A 13,923-nucleotide genomic window follows, 5' to 3' on the forward strand; every position below is an offset into this window, starting at 1 on the left:
CATTGTACATCTATTTTTTTTTGAAAGAGAATTTTTTTAAAAGTTTTCATTCATTTATTCATGAGAGACATAGAGAGAGAGGCAGAGACATAGGCAGAGGGAGAAGCAGGCTCCCCACAGGGAGCCCGATGTGGGACTCGATTCTAGGACCCCAGGATCACCACCCAAGCCAAAGGCAGAAACTGCTGAACCACCAGGTGCCCCTGAAAGATGATTTTTTATTACTTTTATGTACAGAAAATTCAACAGTGTCACTCAGCCCAGTTTGGTGGCCAGTTCTTTAGCTTTTGCCTTTTCCAGCTTAGCGATGGGAGCCACCGACTTGGGATCCAGGATGTTGCCTCCCCAGTGGCAGCAGATCTCATCATGTCATTGTCATTGGTCCTGATGGCTTCTGCCAGTTTTGCCAGAGCTCGTCAGTCTTCCGTGTTAACCTGTGTGAAGGCGACAGTGGTACACGTCTTTCTGTGGACCAGATGCCCCATCCTGACCTTCCCCCCTTGATAATGCAGCAGGGAACCCCCATATTCTGACACAGGGCAGGCAGGAGGACAACAAACTCAATAGGATCCACATCATGTGCCATCACTACCAGCTGAGACTTCTTGTTTTCCATCAAGGTGATGACAGTATTAACTCCAGCTCGAAGGCCAGATGGCCTCTTAGTGGGGACATCCTCTTTGCCCCCAGCTTTCTTCTTAGCCCTGGGCCAACAATCTCTGCTTCTTCTCTTGCTTTGTCTCTGGTCTGTACTTGTGGGCCAGTTTAAGCAGTTGAGTAGCTGTTTGGCGGTCCAAGGTATGGGTGAACTGGTTAAACAAGGGAGACACTTTTATTATTTTTTATTTATTAAAAACAAAGATTATTTATTTATTCATGAGAGACACACAGAGAGGCAGAGACATAGGCAGAGGGTAAAACAGACTCCCAGGGGGAGCTGGATGTGGGACTTGATCCCAAGACCCCAGGATCACGACCTGAGCCAAAGGCAGACGCTCAACCATTGAGCCACCCAGATGTCCCTTGTGGGAGGCACTTTTAGATTTTTATAGAGAATAGCCCTTTGCCCCTGCCTGATGTAGTGGAGCTATTTGACAAAGCAGGTGAGGCCCCTTTAGGGCTGGACCTCCTGTCCGATACCAAAATTCTTGGGCCTTTTCTCGAACATGAGACTGACCATCTTCTTGGCCTCCTGCTTCTTCACAGCAACAGGGGCCGGGGCCACCTTCTTACCCTTTGCCTTCTTTCCTTTGGGCATCTTGGGAGAGAGCCTACATTACCTCTTCATAAGGCCGTTCACTTGCATCCTTTATGACGTACTTTATCATATAACAAGCTGGTAAATGTATTACCCTGAGTTCTGTGAACTGTTGTAGCAAATGACTGAATCCACAGTGGAACCTCTGCTTTGAAATCAAGTCAGACAAAAATTGTGAGTAACCCAGGGACCTACTAATTGGGATAGGCATCTGAAGTAACGGACAATCCTGTGAGACTCAGCCCTGAAAGCCATGAGGTTTGGGCTAACTCCGATTAATGTCAGAATAGAATTGAATTATAGGACACCCTGCCGATGTTGTGGAATTGCTTGATGAGTGGAACACCCACACAGCTGGTGTCAGAAGCGTCGAGTGTGTAGGAGTAAAGGTGAGTAACAGAAACATAGGAGTGTGGCTTTCTGACACCATAAGTGATTGTTCTCTTCTACTTGATGTTTTCTGCAGAGTTTGAATATTAAATGAGATGTTTCCTTTGGAAGAAGTGCTTATAAGGTGTGTTGAATATCATCGTCCCCATCTTACCCTTTCTCAAGCACTATGATACCTTCCTTGCATTTCTGTTTTCTGCATAATAAAATGCACAGATAAATAAAGATCATCGGAAACTTTCACCCCAGAATACAGATGACCAAAGAGCCTTGTTTCACAAAAAAATGACTGTGGTTTAAAATCTTGGTTAGAACTCTTGCTTTCTTCTTTTCTTCTTTTTAGTAAAATTGAGACTTTGGCTTCAAGAAAGACAAGAAGCAAATAATTAAACCCAAATGAGAACTCGCCCAAGAAAATGTCTATTTATTATTTTGAAGCAGGCTCAAATATAAAAATAAAAATCAGCCAACATGCTAACTTTAGTGTTGTCCTTCTGCTTAGCAAGATAAAGTGTACTCATGGCAAATTCTTAAAAAACAGTGGCCTCAAGAAAACCTTTTTCATGAAGAAGGAATTTTCCCAGAGGCAGGGAAGCAATCTTAGTCTGGAATCAAAAAACATTATCATAAAACAGACTCCCCTCTGTTTTCACAGAAATTGATGATTATCAAAAGAATTTTAGAATTACTAAGAAAAACTTTGGGCCAATAGACTGAAGATGGAGACAAGGCAGATGCTTAACTAAATTCCTTTACATGGGTCATTTGGAGGTTGGGAAGAATTGATTTGTTACATTTGTCTTTAAACTCTCCCTCTTCCTCCTTCTCACATTGCCTTAAATTTTGTCCTTGCATCTTCTGTGGCTGTTAAGAATGAATGAGCTTGGTTGATAATTAGACTAAATGACTCTTTGGGAGTCATTAATCAACAATGCCAGGTTTCTTAGAGGAAGGACTCAACTCAAAAGGACTTTTTGGAATTCTCTGAAAGACAGGCTCTTAAGTCTGTTGAAGGTGATTGAAGAGGAAATCCTAGCCATTCGAAATGCTTCAATGTTCTATGTAAAAAATGTGAAGAACTGCGTGGAAGGGATAGGATTAGTGGGACAAAGTAAAGTACACGTCTCCTTTTCCTGCTCAGCGAATGTAAAGCAGATCTCTTATTTTTCTGTTCTGCATCCATGTTTTGGGGCAATTACTCTTCCTCTGCTCTATGTCATTCTATGTCATGCAGCTGTAGATCATGACACCTCAGCCATGACCATGGGGCACACAGGCGCTAGGTGGTAGGTACCTGATGCAAGCTAAGCCAATCACCATCTTCTACTGGGAGTTGAAACTTTAGGGGAGATATCATATGATATTTATGATATTAGATGGTTTGGAGATGGGTCATCTGCTGGCTGGAGCCCAAGTAGCTGTCCCTGAATTAATGTTCCTCAGGTACCCAGAGTGACCCTGTTTCCTGCCCTGGTATCTGTGGTGTTTGGTTCTTCATTCACAATGTGAAGAATTAGCAAGGCTTAGAATATTTTTTAAAAAAGATTTTATTTATTTATTCCTGAGAGACACACACACAGAGGCAGAGACATAGGCAGAGGGAGAAGCAGGCTCCCTGTTGGGGGGCCCAAAGTGGGACTTGATCCCAGGACCCTGGGATCATGACCAGAGCCAAGGGCAAATACTCAACCACTGAGCCACCCAGGCACCCCAGCTTAGAATATTTTCAATAAACTCCTCTTTGTAGCTTAATATAGCAGGGTCGATTTCCATTGTTTACCATTAAAAAAACCCAATTGATACTTTCAGGTATAACAGCAATTCCTGAATTAGAAATTAAAATTAAATTTAGTGCCTGTATAGTATTATGGCTACACTGTCAGTAGCTAATCTGCACACCTAGGCCAGCATTCCACTGTCGTCAGCTTCTAGGTTGTGTGGTCCTTACAGCTCCACCAGAGTTTATCTAGTAAGACCAGAGAAGCTAGTGAGATAGCCAGGGGTAGTGCCTTGCTTCCCAGGGTGTTCTGGGGAACATTACATAACATTGAGAAACTCTAAACAAACAAATCAACATTGCATAGCCAAATAAGGTGGAGAAACAGCTCACCTTGTGCCTGCTTTACAGAGATTTGCATTGCTCACAAATATAGTAGAGGCTCTGCTGAGTTGAATGGGAAAGCAAACTGTTTAACTTTGTCTAACCCAGCATTTTCCAGATTTGCTTGAGTATAAAATCTTTTTCCCACAGAATGTCTATTAATATCTCTTGAAATAAGGATTTTGTGAGACCTTTTATACAGGTATAGAGCAGTTAGAAAAACTGGGGTTTTAGGGGTGCCTGGGTGGATCAGTTAAGCATCTGACTCTTGATTTTGGCTCAGGTCATGATCTCAGGGTTGTGATATAGAGTCCCACATTGGGCTTCATGCTGGGCATGGAAACTGCTTCAGATTCTCTCTCTCCCTCTGCCCCCCTCCACCCCTGTTCTCTCTCTCTAAAAAGGAAAAGAAAAACTAGGGTTTAGGTATTTAAGCATCTATTTGGTAGGTTGCTGACAGATGAAGTTTTACTTTATTGCCATATGTCCTAACTCAGTATTTCATCTTCAATCATCTGAATTTTTAAATGATGATTTAGAATATTTTACTTGTTTGATCATTGCAATGGGTATTTAATACAATGGTTGTTATGATTTCAGATGGCCAAACACGAATACCTTCTTTCCTCAAGGAAATAGATAAATCCTTTCTAAGATCACTAGACAAAAGGAAACAAGTTCCAATTTTATTAATTCGTACAGGTATTTACAGCTCTGGACTTTCATTATGGTAGGAATGGCAGCCCCCTCACAATAAAGAATTGTCTAGCTCCAAATATTAATAGTGGTGCTGAGGTGAGAAGCCTGAGGAATACAAGTGCTCCTTGAGAAGAAGCAGTTTCATTTCAAACTTAGTTCAAGATCGAAAGAGTGCTTTTTAAGGCATTACCATATTCCCAGACCATTAGGGTCAATGACCTACTCCCCACATGCTTTGTGGCATTCTGTTTGACAACTTAAGTTTAGACTTTGTCATTAACTGACACTTGACCTGTGCAAGTCACATGGGGCTTCAGTTTCTTTTCCTGGAAAACAAATAGATGGGATGATTGAGAGGTTTCTGGTGACATTTATGATTCATGAAGAGCAGTTCTGAATCTTAAACACTGGTAATGTAAGATAGATGACATTGGGCTTAGGCTTTGTGGACATTTAACCGTGTAGAGAAGATCTGAGTCCCAAGATGTTGCCTCCCCGTGCCTGGACATATCTGGTACAGCCATGTAGTGCTCATGAGCCAAAGGATGAATGGCTCATTGTATTTCCTAGCGAGTCTTATTGATGCCTATTGTTCCACTCAACCCTTAAATGAAAGAAAGCTCAGATTTCAGCTTACTCCTCAAACTACACCCATCTTTTGGCCATCTCTTTCTCTTTTACTTCACTCAGTTCTCATGTCTACGTTATCATAAATCTCCATCTCAAATCCTCATCTTTCTCATGAGTACTGATTTCCAGCAGTCTTTTAGGCACCTCACATGGATGCCAATCATAATGGAGGTGATAATAGTAATAATAATGAAGATAGCTAACACTATTCCTCTTGTTATGATCCAGGCATTGTGCATGGCTCTTTATTTTTATTAGTTTATTTAACCGTCAGAGGTACTCAGAGGTTAAGCAACTTGTTCAAGATCAAACAATTAGTTTATATTAGATCTGGGAGGCAAAACTGTTAATGTTCAAAATTCCATGTGTCCCTAATGGATTGCTTAGCTTCTTTCTTACACAGCTTATCTTGCTGGGTTCCCTGAAATGATAGATGCCATCCACTAGGCTAGAGCTCTTAAATCCTTCACTCATCTCATATTTACGACTGATCAGTTTCCAAGAATTTAATGTCAAATCCGTCTTCTCTTTATCCATCACTCCTACTGCCATTGCTTCTACTGCAGATCTTCATCACTTCATCACTCCCCATCTGACAATCACTCCTGAACAAAATGACCTGCTTTGAAATTCTTCCTCTCTAGTATTCATTCTGCTACCTTATTTTTTCTTATATAAGAGTCCTTACTCTGGCATTCAATACCCCCATGATGGAGGCCCAACTGTGACATCAAAGTGGTTTTCATTATTTCATATCATATACATCCTAAGCTTCTTGATGGTAGGGTCTATATCTTCTCATTCTTTAAAAAAATTTTTTTTTTTTTTTACTTTTTAAAAAATATTTTATTTATTTGAGAGAAAGAGAGAGAGAGAGAGAGAGAGCATAAGCAGGGGGAGCAGCAGAGGGAGAGGGGGAAGTAGGCTTTCGGCTGAACAAGGGAGTCCAATGAGGGGCTGGATCACAGGACCCCAGGATCATGACCTGAGCCAAATGCAGATGCTTAACCAAATGAGCCACCCAGGCGCCCCTATCTTCTCATTCCTAATTGTAACACCAGGCCATATTTATCTTGGTTGAGAAAAGCTAGCTTACCTCTTCCTTGCATTTTTCAGAGCAACACACAGACTCTTTATTTAGAGGACATAGACAGGCTTCTTGTGGTACTCAGAATAGATCTGCATTTCTTTCTTTATTCATGTTTCTTCACCCTGGAATGTCCATTCTCCGTCCCTACCAGTTCTCTGATTACCAAATACTTTTAGAGCTTAGATTTGAGATTTTTTTTTCATTTAACTTTCTCTAATAGACCTTCCTCAAGTCAGAAGTATTTATTCCTTCTGTGATCCCAAAGAATAATTTAACATCTTTACTCATATATATTGTAAGCTTCTCAGGCAGGGACACTGTAACTTACTCATTTTTGCATTTTTCTGAGCTATCATCCCTTATGGGTTGATATGTATGTAACAACTTACATATAGAAAGGGCTCAGTAAATGTTTGACAATAGAATTGTATCTCTTTATAACTGGTTAATGTAAAGTATATATGTAGTACAAGGAAGTACATTTGCACAGTGCTAAATTTTTCATTTCAGTAACAATTCATGGATATATATACAAGGTTATTAATTATGATGTGATTTCTAATACTAAAATATTGAGAAAAAAAGAATTGTATCTCTTGAAGTTCCTTTTAGTTCTCTGATTCTAAAATTATCATTCATTATTTATTTCTTTGAATAAAGAAAGAATTGCTTTGGGATAAATATTTCTCCCTGTGGGTATAAATATGTTAGGGTTAATGTACAAACTAAAAGTACACAAGGAGTTTAATCACAGTATAATTAAGACCTAGGGTTTTATGGAAATGCCAGTGAATTTTTCCACAAAAGGATAATGAGCTTCTTTCTTATGAAAACAATATGATCTGTGGGACATTTCTTTTAAAAGAAGTGAGAATTGTGCATATGGTCAGCTTCATTAACATTAAAGATCTTTTTGTCTTTATTTTCTGTTATAAAAGTAACCTAGAAAAGATACTGATTAAGCATAAAATCAGGGCTCAAGATATCTCATGTATTTATTTTAGTTTTTTTGTATTAGTAACTACAATACTTAGCAAACAAAAAGTAGTGCAAACCAATATCCAGGTCTCTTTTCCTTCTTGGGAACACAGGACTATAATTCCCAGCTTGCTTGGATCTAAGCAGAGCCATGTGACGGTTCTGGCCAAGAAAATTTGAACAGAAGTGATGTGTGACAGTGGAAAAGCCAACATGTTTCTTCCATTCTCTTCCCCTGCCTTAGCAATCATAGAGAAGACTGTGTGCTGAAATCACAGAAAGGCAGTGTTAAAGCAGCCTTAATTGTTTGTTGTTTTTTTTGGCAAGTAATTATTTTATGTATTTGCCAGCAACTTAAAGCAGACATGAATGAACAGGAATACCTGGAGGATGGTCCTGATTGAAAAACATTTCAACATAGCCAGAGTCCAGTTAAAATACTATGGTACCATATTATATAAATAACTGTTCCATTTATTTTATTTTAATAATAAAGTTTTTTTCTTTCTTATATGTGAGTGAACCCATATTTTGCTTTAGAATTAATAATCACAGTAGAATAAGCAGTGGTTTATTTTTCTAATCAAGTGACCAACTTGCTGAATATTAGAGGCTCAACAAATGTTGCATCTTACTATTTTCATTGAACAACAAGAGTTCCTATTTTGATTATTCCTGGTAAATAGTAATTTTATTTCTCCACTGGTTTCCATTTGCCAAGTGGTTTAGGTGACAGAGTTTAACATGGTGGTTTTTACTTTCAGGGGTTTCTATCAGATGAATCTTCATTTCCAGAGCAATAATTGTTGGCAATCTTTTCTTTGAAGCCCACCCATCAGGACTTCTTTATCATGGTTGGGCAAGAGTCCTGCTTTGGCTGCCAGGTCTTCATTCAGCTGAATATGATATTCCTGAACTCTCATGGATATTCTTTGCATCATTAAAAAATAATATACATATATTTAATAATTTATTTATTTTGGGGGGGGAGGGGCAGAGGGAGAGGGATATAGAATCTCAAGATACTCCCCACTGAGCATAGAGCCTGATGTGGGGCTCCCTGAGATCATGATCTGAGTTAAAACCCAAAGCCAGATGCTCAACCAACTGAGCCACCTGGGTGTCCCTTATTTAAAAATATTTTTATAAGCTACTTTCTGAACAGGTAGGTCCCATCAGGTTTTACTTCGTTGGTTATGTGGTCTGCAACACAGTGCAAAAAGGAGGTTTCTGTAAATTTATTGTAGGTTCCAAGATTTTCCTTATACTCTTTGATCAGATCCTGGTATTCATGCAGCCATATTCTTTTGGTACATTTATTAGTTACCCTTTCTGATGCATGAATTTCCATTCTGCTCTGGAAAAGCAACTGTTCATCCTTTGCTTAAATGTATCCAGTGAGGCCTGATTTCTTAAGCATAGGCTTTCCCATCCAATACCAGTGTAAGGTGCGGAAGCTGTACTGTCATTCGAGTCTGGGGGTGGAAGTTTGGGGTTAGGGCAGGCACCCGGCTACTGGATGGTGGAGAAACTAAAGCAACCTGAATTGTTGAGTCTCAATGGGGGGCAGCAGCCCTAGAGAGTTGCCAGGACCTATAGTAGCCTTTGCTTGAGTGTGAAGTAACTTTCATCTGGTTAAGCCAGTGATATTTTGGATTAACCTGTCAGTGAAGAATTATTTGGCCTAATCTGATTTATACAGTGGCATTGGAAATTACAGTCATTAGAGTTAAAAGAAGAAAGTCAGTAATAACAGTAGCTAACCCTTATTGGGCACTCACTCTCTGGGCTTTGTCCCATGTGTGGGAATGAATTATCTTATTCAACCCCTATAATAAACCACTTAACAGATGAGGAGACTGAGACATAGAGAAATTTAATAACTCACCTAGGGTCACAGAATTCATAAGATGTAGAGCTGGGATTCAAACCTACATTTGATCTAATACCAAGGTTCATGTACTTCCTGCATATACTCTAGAGTCATTTGGTTTATTCACATATTTGTACCTTTCTAAGTACAAGCAAAAATAGAACTGTGTTCTAAGGTGTCAAGTGTAATATTTTTTTAAAAGGAGCATGGGTAGAGTTTGTCTTCTGGGAAATTTCTTGGGATTTATAGAAACTTTATTTCCTTTGGGGCAAAAGAGAAAATTTCTGGTTCATGTGACATACTTTGTTTTTAAAGTACCCATAAGTTGGGCACAGAGTAGGATTAGAGCAAAGTCCTTGTAGGATTCGGGAATGATGATGTGATTAATATGTCTTGATTTAACAGTGATGACAGCATACAATAATTAGCAACTTAATAAGTTAAATTTCATTAATATGTCTTTTGGGAAGGACTCTTTGTCAGATTAAGTAAGAATCTGTGTTTGATTGCCTATGAAGTCTTGAACTGAGCCTGGCTCTCCGCAATGAGGATCAAATCCCAAAGTCCTGGCTCCACTCATCCGTCATTTCTCTGACTCCTTAGGGAAACATGACTTTAATGAAGACAAATTCTATTACTTTAAACATTTATTCTTGGCAATAAAAATCCAACCAGGACCCTAAGTAATGAACTGGAATGTGATTATACCCTATTAAAGGTATTAGTTAGTATTGGTTGCTTTGGGGATGTCTTATAATACTTTTTTGGGGTGGTAGAAATATAAGAAATACTGATTCTTCAGGGCTCCCTGAAAAATCTGGGAGTCTGCAGGCAAGAAAAATACAAGATGACCTCAGACATTTTGTTGGGCCAAAAAGTAAGGGAAGTACTCAAAGATTAATGGGTGTGTGTCAAAGGAATATTCAAGTCAGCTTGAAAGAACTCCTGTGACCAGCACTGGGGAACTATTTAAACACTAAAGAATATTGATGGTTATTGACAATGGGAAGGAGAGACTTTTCTAGTCACTTCAGGGGAGCAAAGTGCTCAAAGCAGTGTGTGCAGGTTAAGGACTTGATCTAGGTTTGAATCCTGACTCCATTATCTTTTTTTTTTTTTTTTTTTAAGATTTATTTATTTATTTGAGAAAGAGAGAGAAAGAGAGAGAAAGAGAGAGAGAGAGAGAAATCCAAGCAGATTTGCTGAGCATGGAACCTGATGCCCGACCCTGAGACCATGACCTGCGCCAAAACCAAGAGTCAGATGCTTAACTAACTTCCCACCCAAGTGTTCTTCCATTATCTTTTGCTGTTAAGGTCTTAAACCTTTCCATGCCTCAGTAAATGGGAATTCTGTGCCTGTAAATGGGAATAATAATAATAATAATAATAATAATAATAATAATACCTACCTCAGAGGAGTGATAAAAGGATTAACTGAAATAAAATATGTAAGTAAAGTGTTTAAAATAGTCCCTGGCACATAGCATGTGCTGAATACATGCTATTTGTTATTATTATTGTGTTACTATTGTCTGTAATACTATATCAGCTTTGGGATTTTTGTTGTTGTTGTTATCACAAATGGTTTTACTCTTTTCCCAGCTTTATTGAGAGATATAACTGCTATGTAACATTATGTAAGTTCAAGGCATACAACATGTTGACACATATATTGTGAAATGATTGCCACAGTAGTGTTAACTAACACCACCATGACCTCTCATAATTGCCATTTTCCTTTTTGTGGTGAGGACGTATAAGATCTACTCTCTTAACAACTTTCAAGTATATAATATAGTAGAATTAACTATAATACCATGCTGTATGTTAGGTCCTCAGAACTTATTTATTTAATTTAATTTAAATTTTATTTTTTTAAAGATTTTATTTATTTATTCGAGAGAAAGAGAGAATGAGAGAGAGGCAGAGACATAGGCAGAGGCAGAAGCAGGCTCCATGCAGGGAGCCCGATGTGGGACTCGATCCTGGGACTCTGGGATCATGCCCTGAGCTGAGGGCAGATGTTCAACCACTGAGTCACCCAGGTGCCCCAAATTCATTCATTTTATAATTGGAATTTTGTACCCTTTGACCAACATTTTCCCATTTCCCCCAACCCTCCAGGCCCTGGCAGCTGCTACCATTCTACTCTTCCCTTGTAGTGTCCTTAACTAGCTTTGGTATCAGGTAATGCTGGCCTTATAAAATGTGTTTGGGAGTGTTCTCTTCTCTTCAGACTTTTGGGAAGAGTTTGAGAAGGATTGTTATTAATTCTTCTTTAAATGTTTGGTAGAATTCACCAGGGAAACCATCTGGTCTTATTCTTATCTTTGTTGGGAGATTTCTGATTACTGAATCAATCTCCTTACTTGTAATTAATCTGTCAAATTTTCTATTTCTTCATAATTCAGTCTGGGTAGGCTGTATATGTTTCTAGGAAATTATTCATTTCTTTTAGGTTATCCAATTTGTGAACGTATAATTGTTTATAGTAGTCTTTTATGATCCTATGTATATTTGTCATAGCAGATGTCATGTCTCCTTTTCCTTTTTTGATTTAATTTTTTTGAATCTTCTCTCTTTTTTTCTTACTTAGTCTGTCTAAAGGTTTGTCGATTTTGTTTGTCTTTTCAAAAAACCAGCCCTTTGTTTCATCTTTTCTATTGCTTTTCTGGTCTCTTCTTTCATTCTTTCTGCTCTGATCTTTGTTATTTCCTTTCTTCTACTAACTTTGCAGCCCTGGGCTTTCTTACTCTGGACTTAAAAAAAGAAACAACCCTTAAGTGCACTTCTCATTGGATTTTTATTATAGCTGAGTTGCTATTGAGTACAGTAAGTCATCACAGAGGTCTCTGTGATCAGGAAGATGGTGAAATAAAAAGTTGTCAGAAAATCTGTGGAAATCTCACTGCTATGTTAAGAGTAGGTCCATGATTCACTGCCCTGTGAGAATTCAGACCCATACAAAGGGATTGCGTGAGAGCTGCAGGGGTGGGGATCCCAGTGCAGAGGCCATAGCTGGCCTTGGTAGTATTTTCTAATTGAGAATCAGTACTGAAAATTGGATAGTGCTCCTGATGAAGGAAGACTGAAAGATAAGAGTAGAAACCCCAAAGGGCCAGGGGATTCAGAGCAGTCTGGCCAGGAGCATTTAGGGAGAAGAGACCATGTATTCAGCGAACCTCCAGTGTTGAAATTGGGCCACTTGAAGTTTACTTGGCTGTGGATTTCCCTGCATGAAAGTGCCTCATCAACAAGCCTGTGAGGAATCACAGCCTTACCGGCCCTCTCTTTCTGGAGCATTTTAAGACATTTGTCTTAATCCTATTCCAATTAACGTTCATTGAGATTATACTTGAAGTAGTATTAATTTACCATAAAACTTCTTAGCTTTCCTGTAACTCATTTGGAAAATCTGCATATAGGAGAGGAAAAAGAAAATTTTTGTCGCAAGGTCAATTTCACATGCCATTATTAGAAAAAAATAAGGTTTCTAGAAATCATGTTTAGTACCAAGTACAGCTTCAGTTTTCTTAATGTAAGATAACTACATGGGTTGGGTTTGTGATTCAGATTTTTCACTAAATGCAAAACTTTCCTGGGATAGAGCAAATGCCTACATGAAGGGAGAGCATGTTAGTCTTTATTTGGAGCTTTCCACCAGCATAGTTGGCCATATGACAGAGTCTTAAGGTCACATAGATTGAGGGTGCGCTTGGGTAAGTTATTTCTGAGACTCAGTTTCTCCATATGTCAAAGGGTGCACATGGTGGCTATGAGTGTACTACAGTACCTGTTTAGTTGTCCTTTTTTCTTTTTTTTTTATTCAGAAAAAAATTTTTAGAGCAAGTTTAGGTTCCCAGCAAATTGAAGGGAAGGCACATAGATTTCCCATATTTCTTCTGCCTTAGCACCCACATAACCTCTCCCATTTTCAACATCACCCATCCAGCTGGTACATTTGAAACAATTGATGATCCTATATTGACACGTCATAATCACCCAAGGTCTGTAGTTTGCATGATGACTCACTCATGGCTATACATTCTATGGCTTTGGACCAACGTATGATAACATGGATCTATTGTTATGGTATCACTCAGAGTATTTTCACTGCTCTAAAATTCCTGTGCTCCAACTTTTCACAAACCCTACCTTGACCCTCAGCTACCACTGATTTTTTTACTGCTCCATAATTTTCCCTTTTTCAGAATGCCATATAGTTGGGATCATATGGACGTAACTCTTTTGGATTGGATTCTTTTACTTTGTAATGTACAATTAAGGTTCTTCCACTTCTTGTCATGGTTTAATAACTTGTTTCTTTCTACCGCTGAATAGCATTCAGCTCTCTGAATCTACTACATTACCCTACTGAAGTCATCTTGGCTGCTTCCAAGTGTTAGCAATTATGAACAAAGCTCCTGTAAAAATATAAATATTTCTGTGTAGGTTTTTTGCATAGATAGAAGTTTTCAACGCCTTTGTCTAAATACCAAGGAATGTGATTATTGTATTGTATGTAAGTTGTTGTATTGTATGTTTAGTTTTGTAAGAAACCGCCATACTGTCTTATAAAATAGCCATACCGTTTACATTCCCACCACCAGTGAATGAGAATTCCTGTTGCTCCATATCCTCACCGGCATTTGGTATTTTCAGTGTTGTGGATTATGGCCATTCTGATATGTGTGTAGTGGTATCTTATGGTTGTTTTAATTTGCATTTCCCTGGGACGCCTGGGTGGCTCAGTGGTTGAGCTTCTGCCTTCGGTCCAGGGCATGATCCTGGAGTCCCAGGATTGAGTCTGACATTGGGCTTCCTGCGTGGAGCCTGCTTCTCCCTCTGCCTGTGTCTCTGCCTCTTTCTGTGTCTCTCGTGAATAAATAGATAAAATCTTAA

The 13,923-nt window shown here is 38.9% G+C and overlaps 1 pseudogene; it reads right to left on the bottom strand.

Moving 5' to 3' along the window:
• Window positions 1–255: 255 nt before the first annotated feature.
• LOC106558699 lies at window positions 256–1,258 on the bottom strand (annotated as a pseudogene).
• Window positions 1,259–13,923: the final 12,665 nt, after the last annotated feature.

The sequence above is a fragment of the Canis lupus genome, chromosome 4, assembly GCF_011100685.1.
Source record: "Canis lupus familiaris isolate Mischka breed German Shepherd chromosome 4, alternate assembly UU_Cfam_GSD_1.0, whole genome shotgun sequence".
NCBI classification, from domain to species: Eukaryota; Metazoa; Chordata; class Mammalia; order Carnivora; family Canidae; genus Canis; species Canis lupus.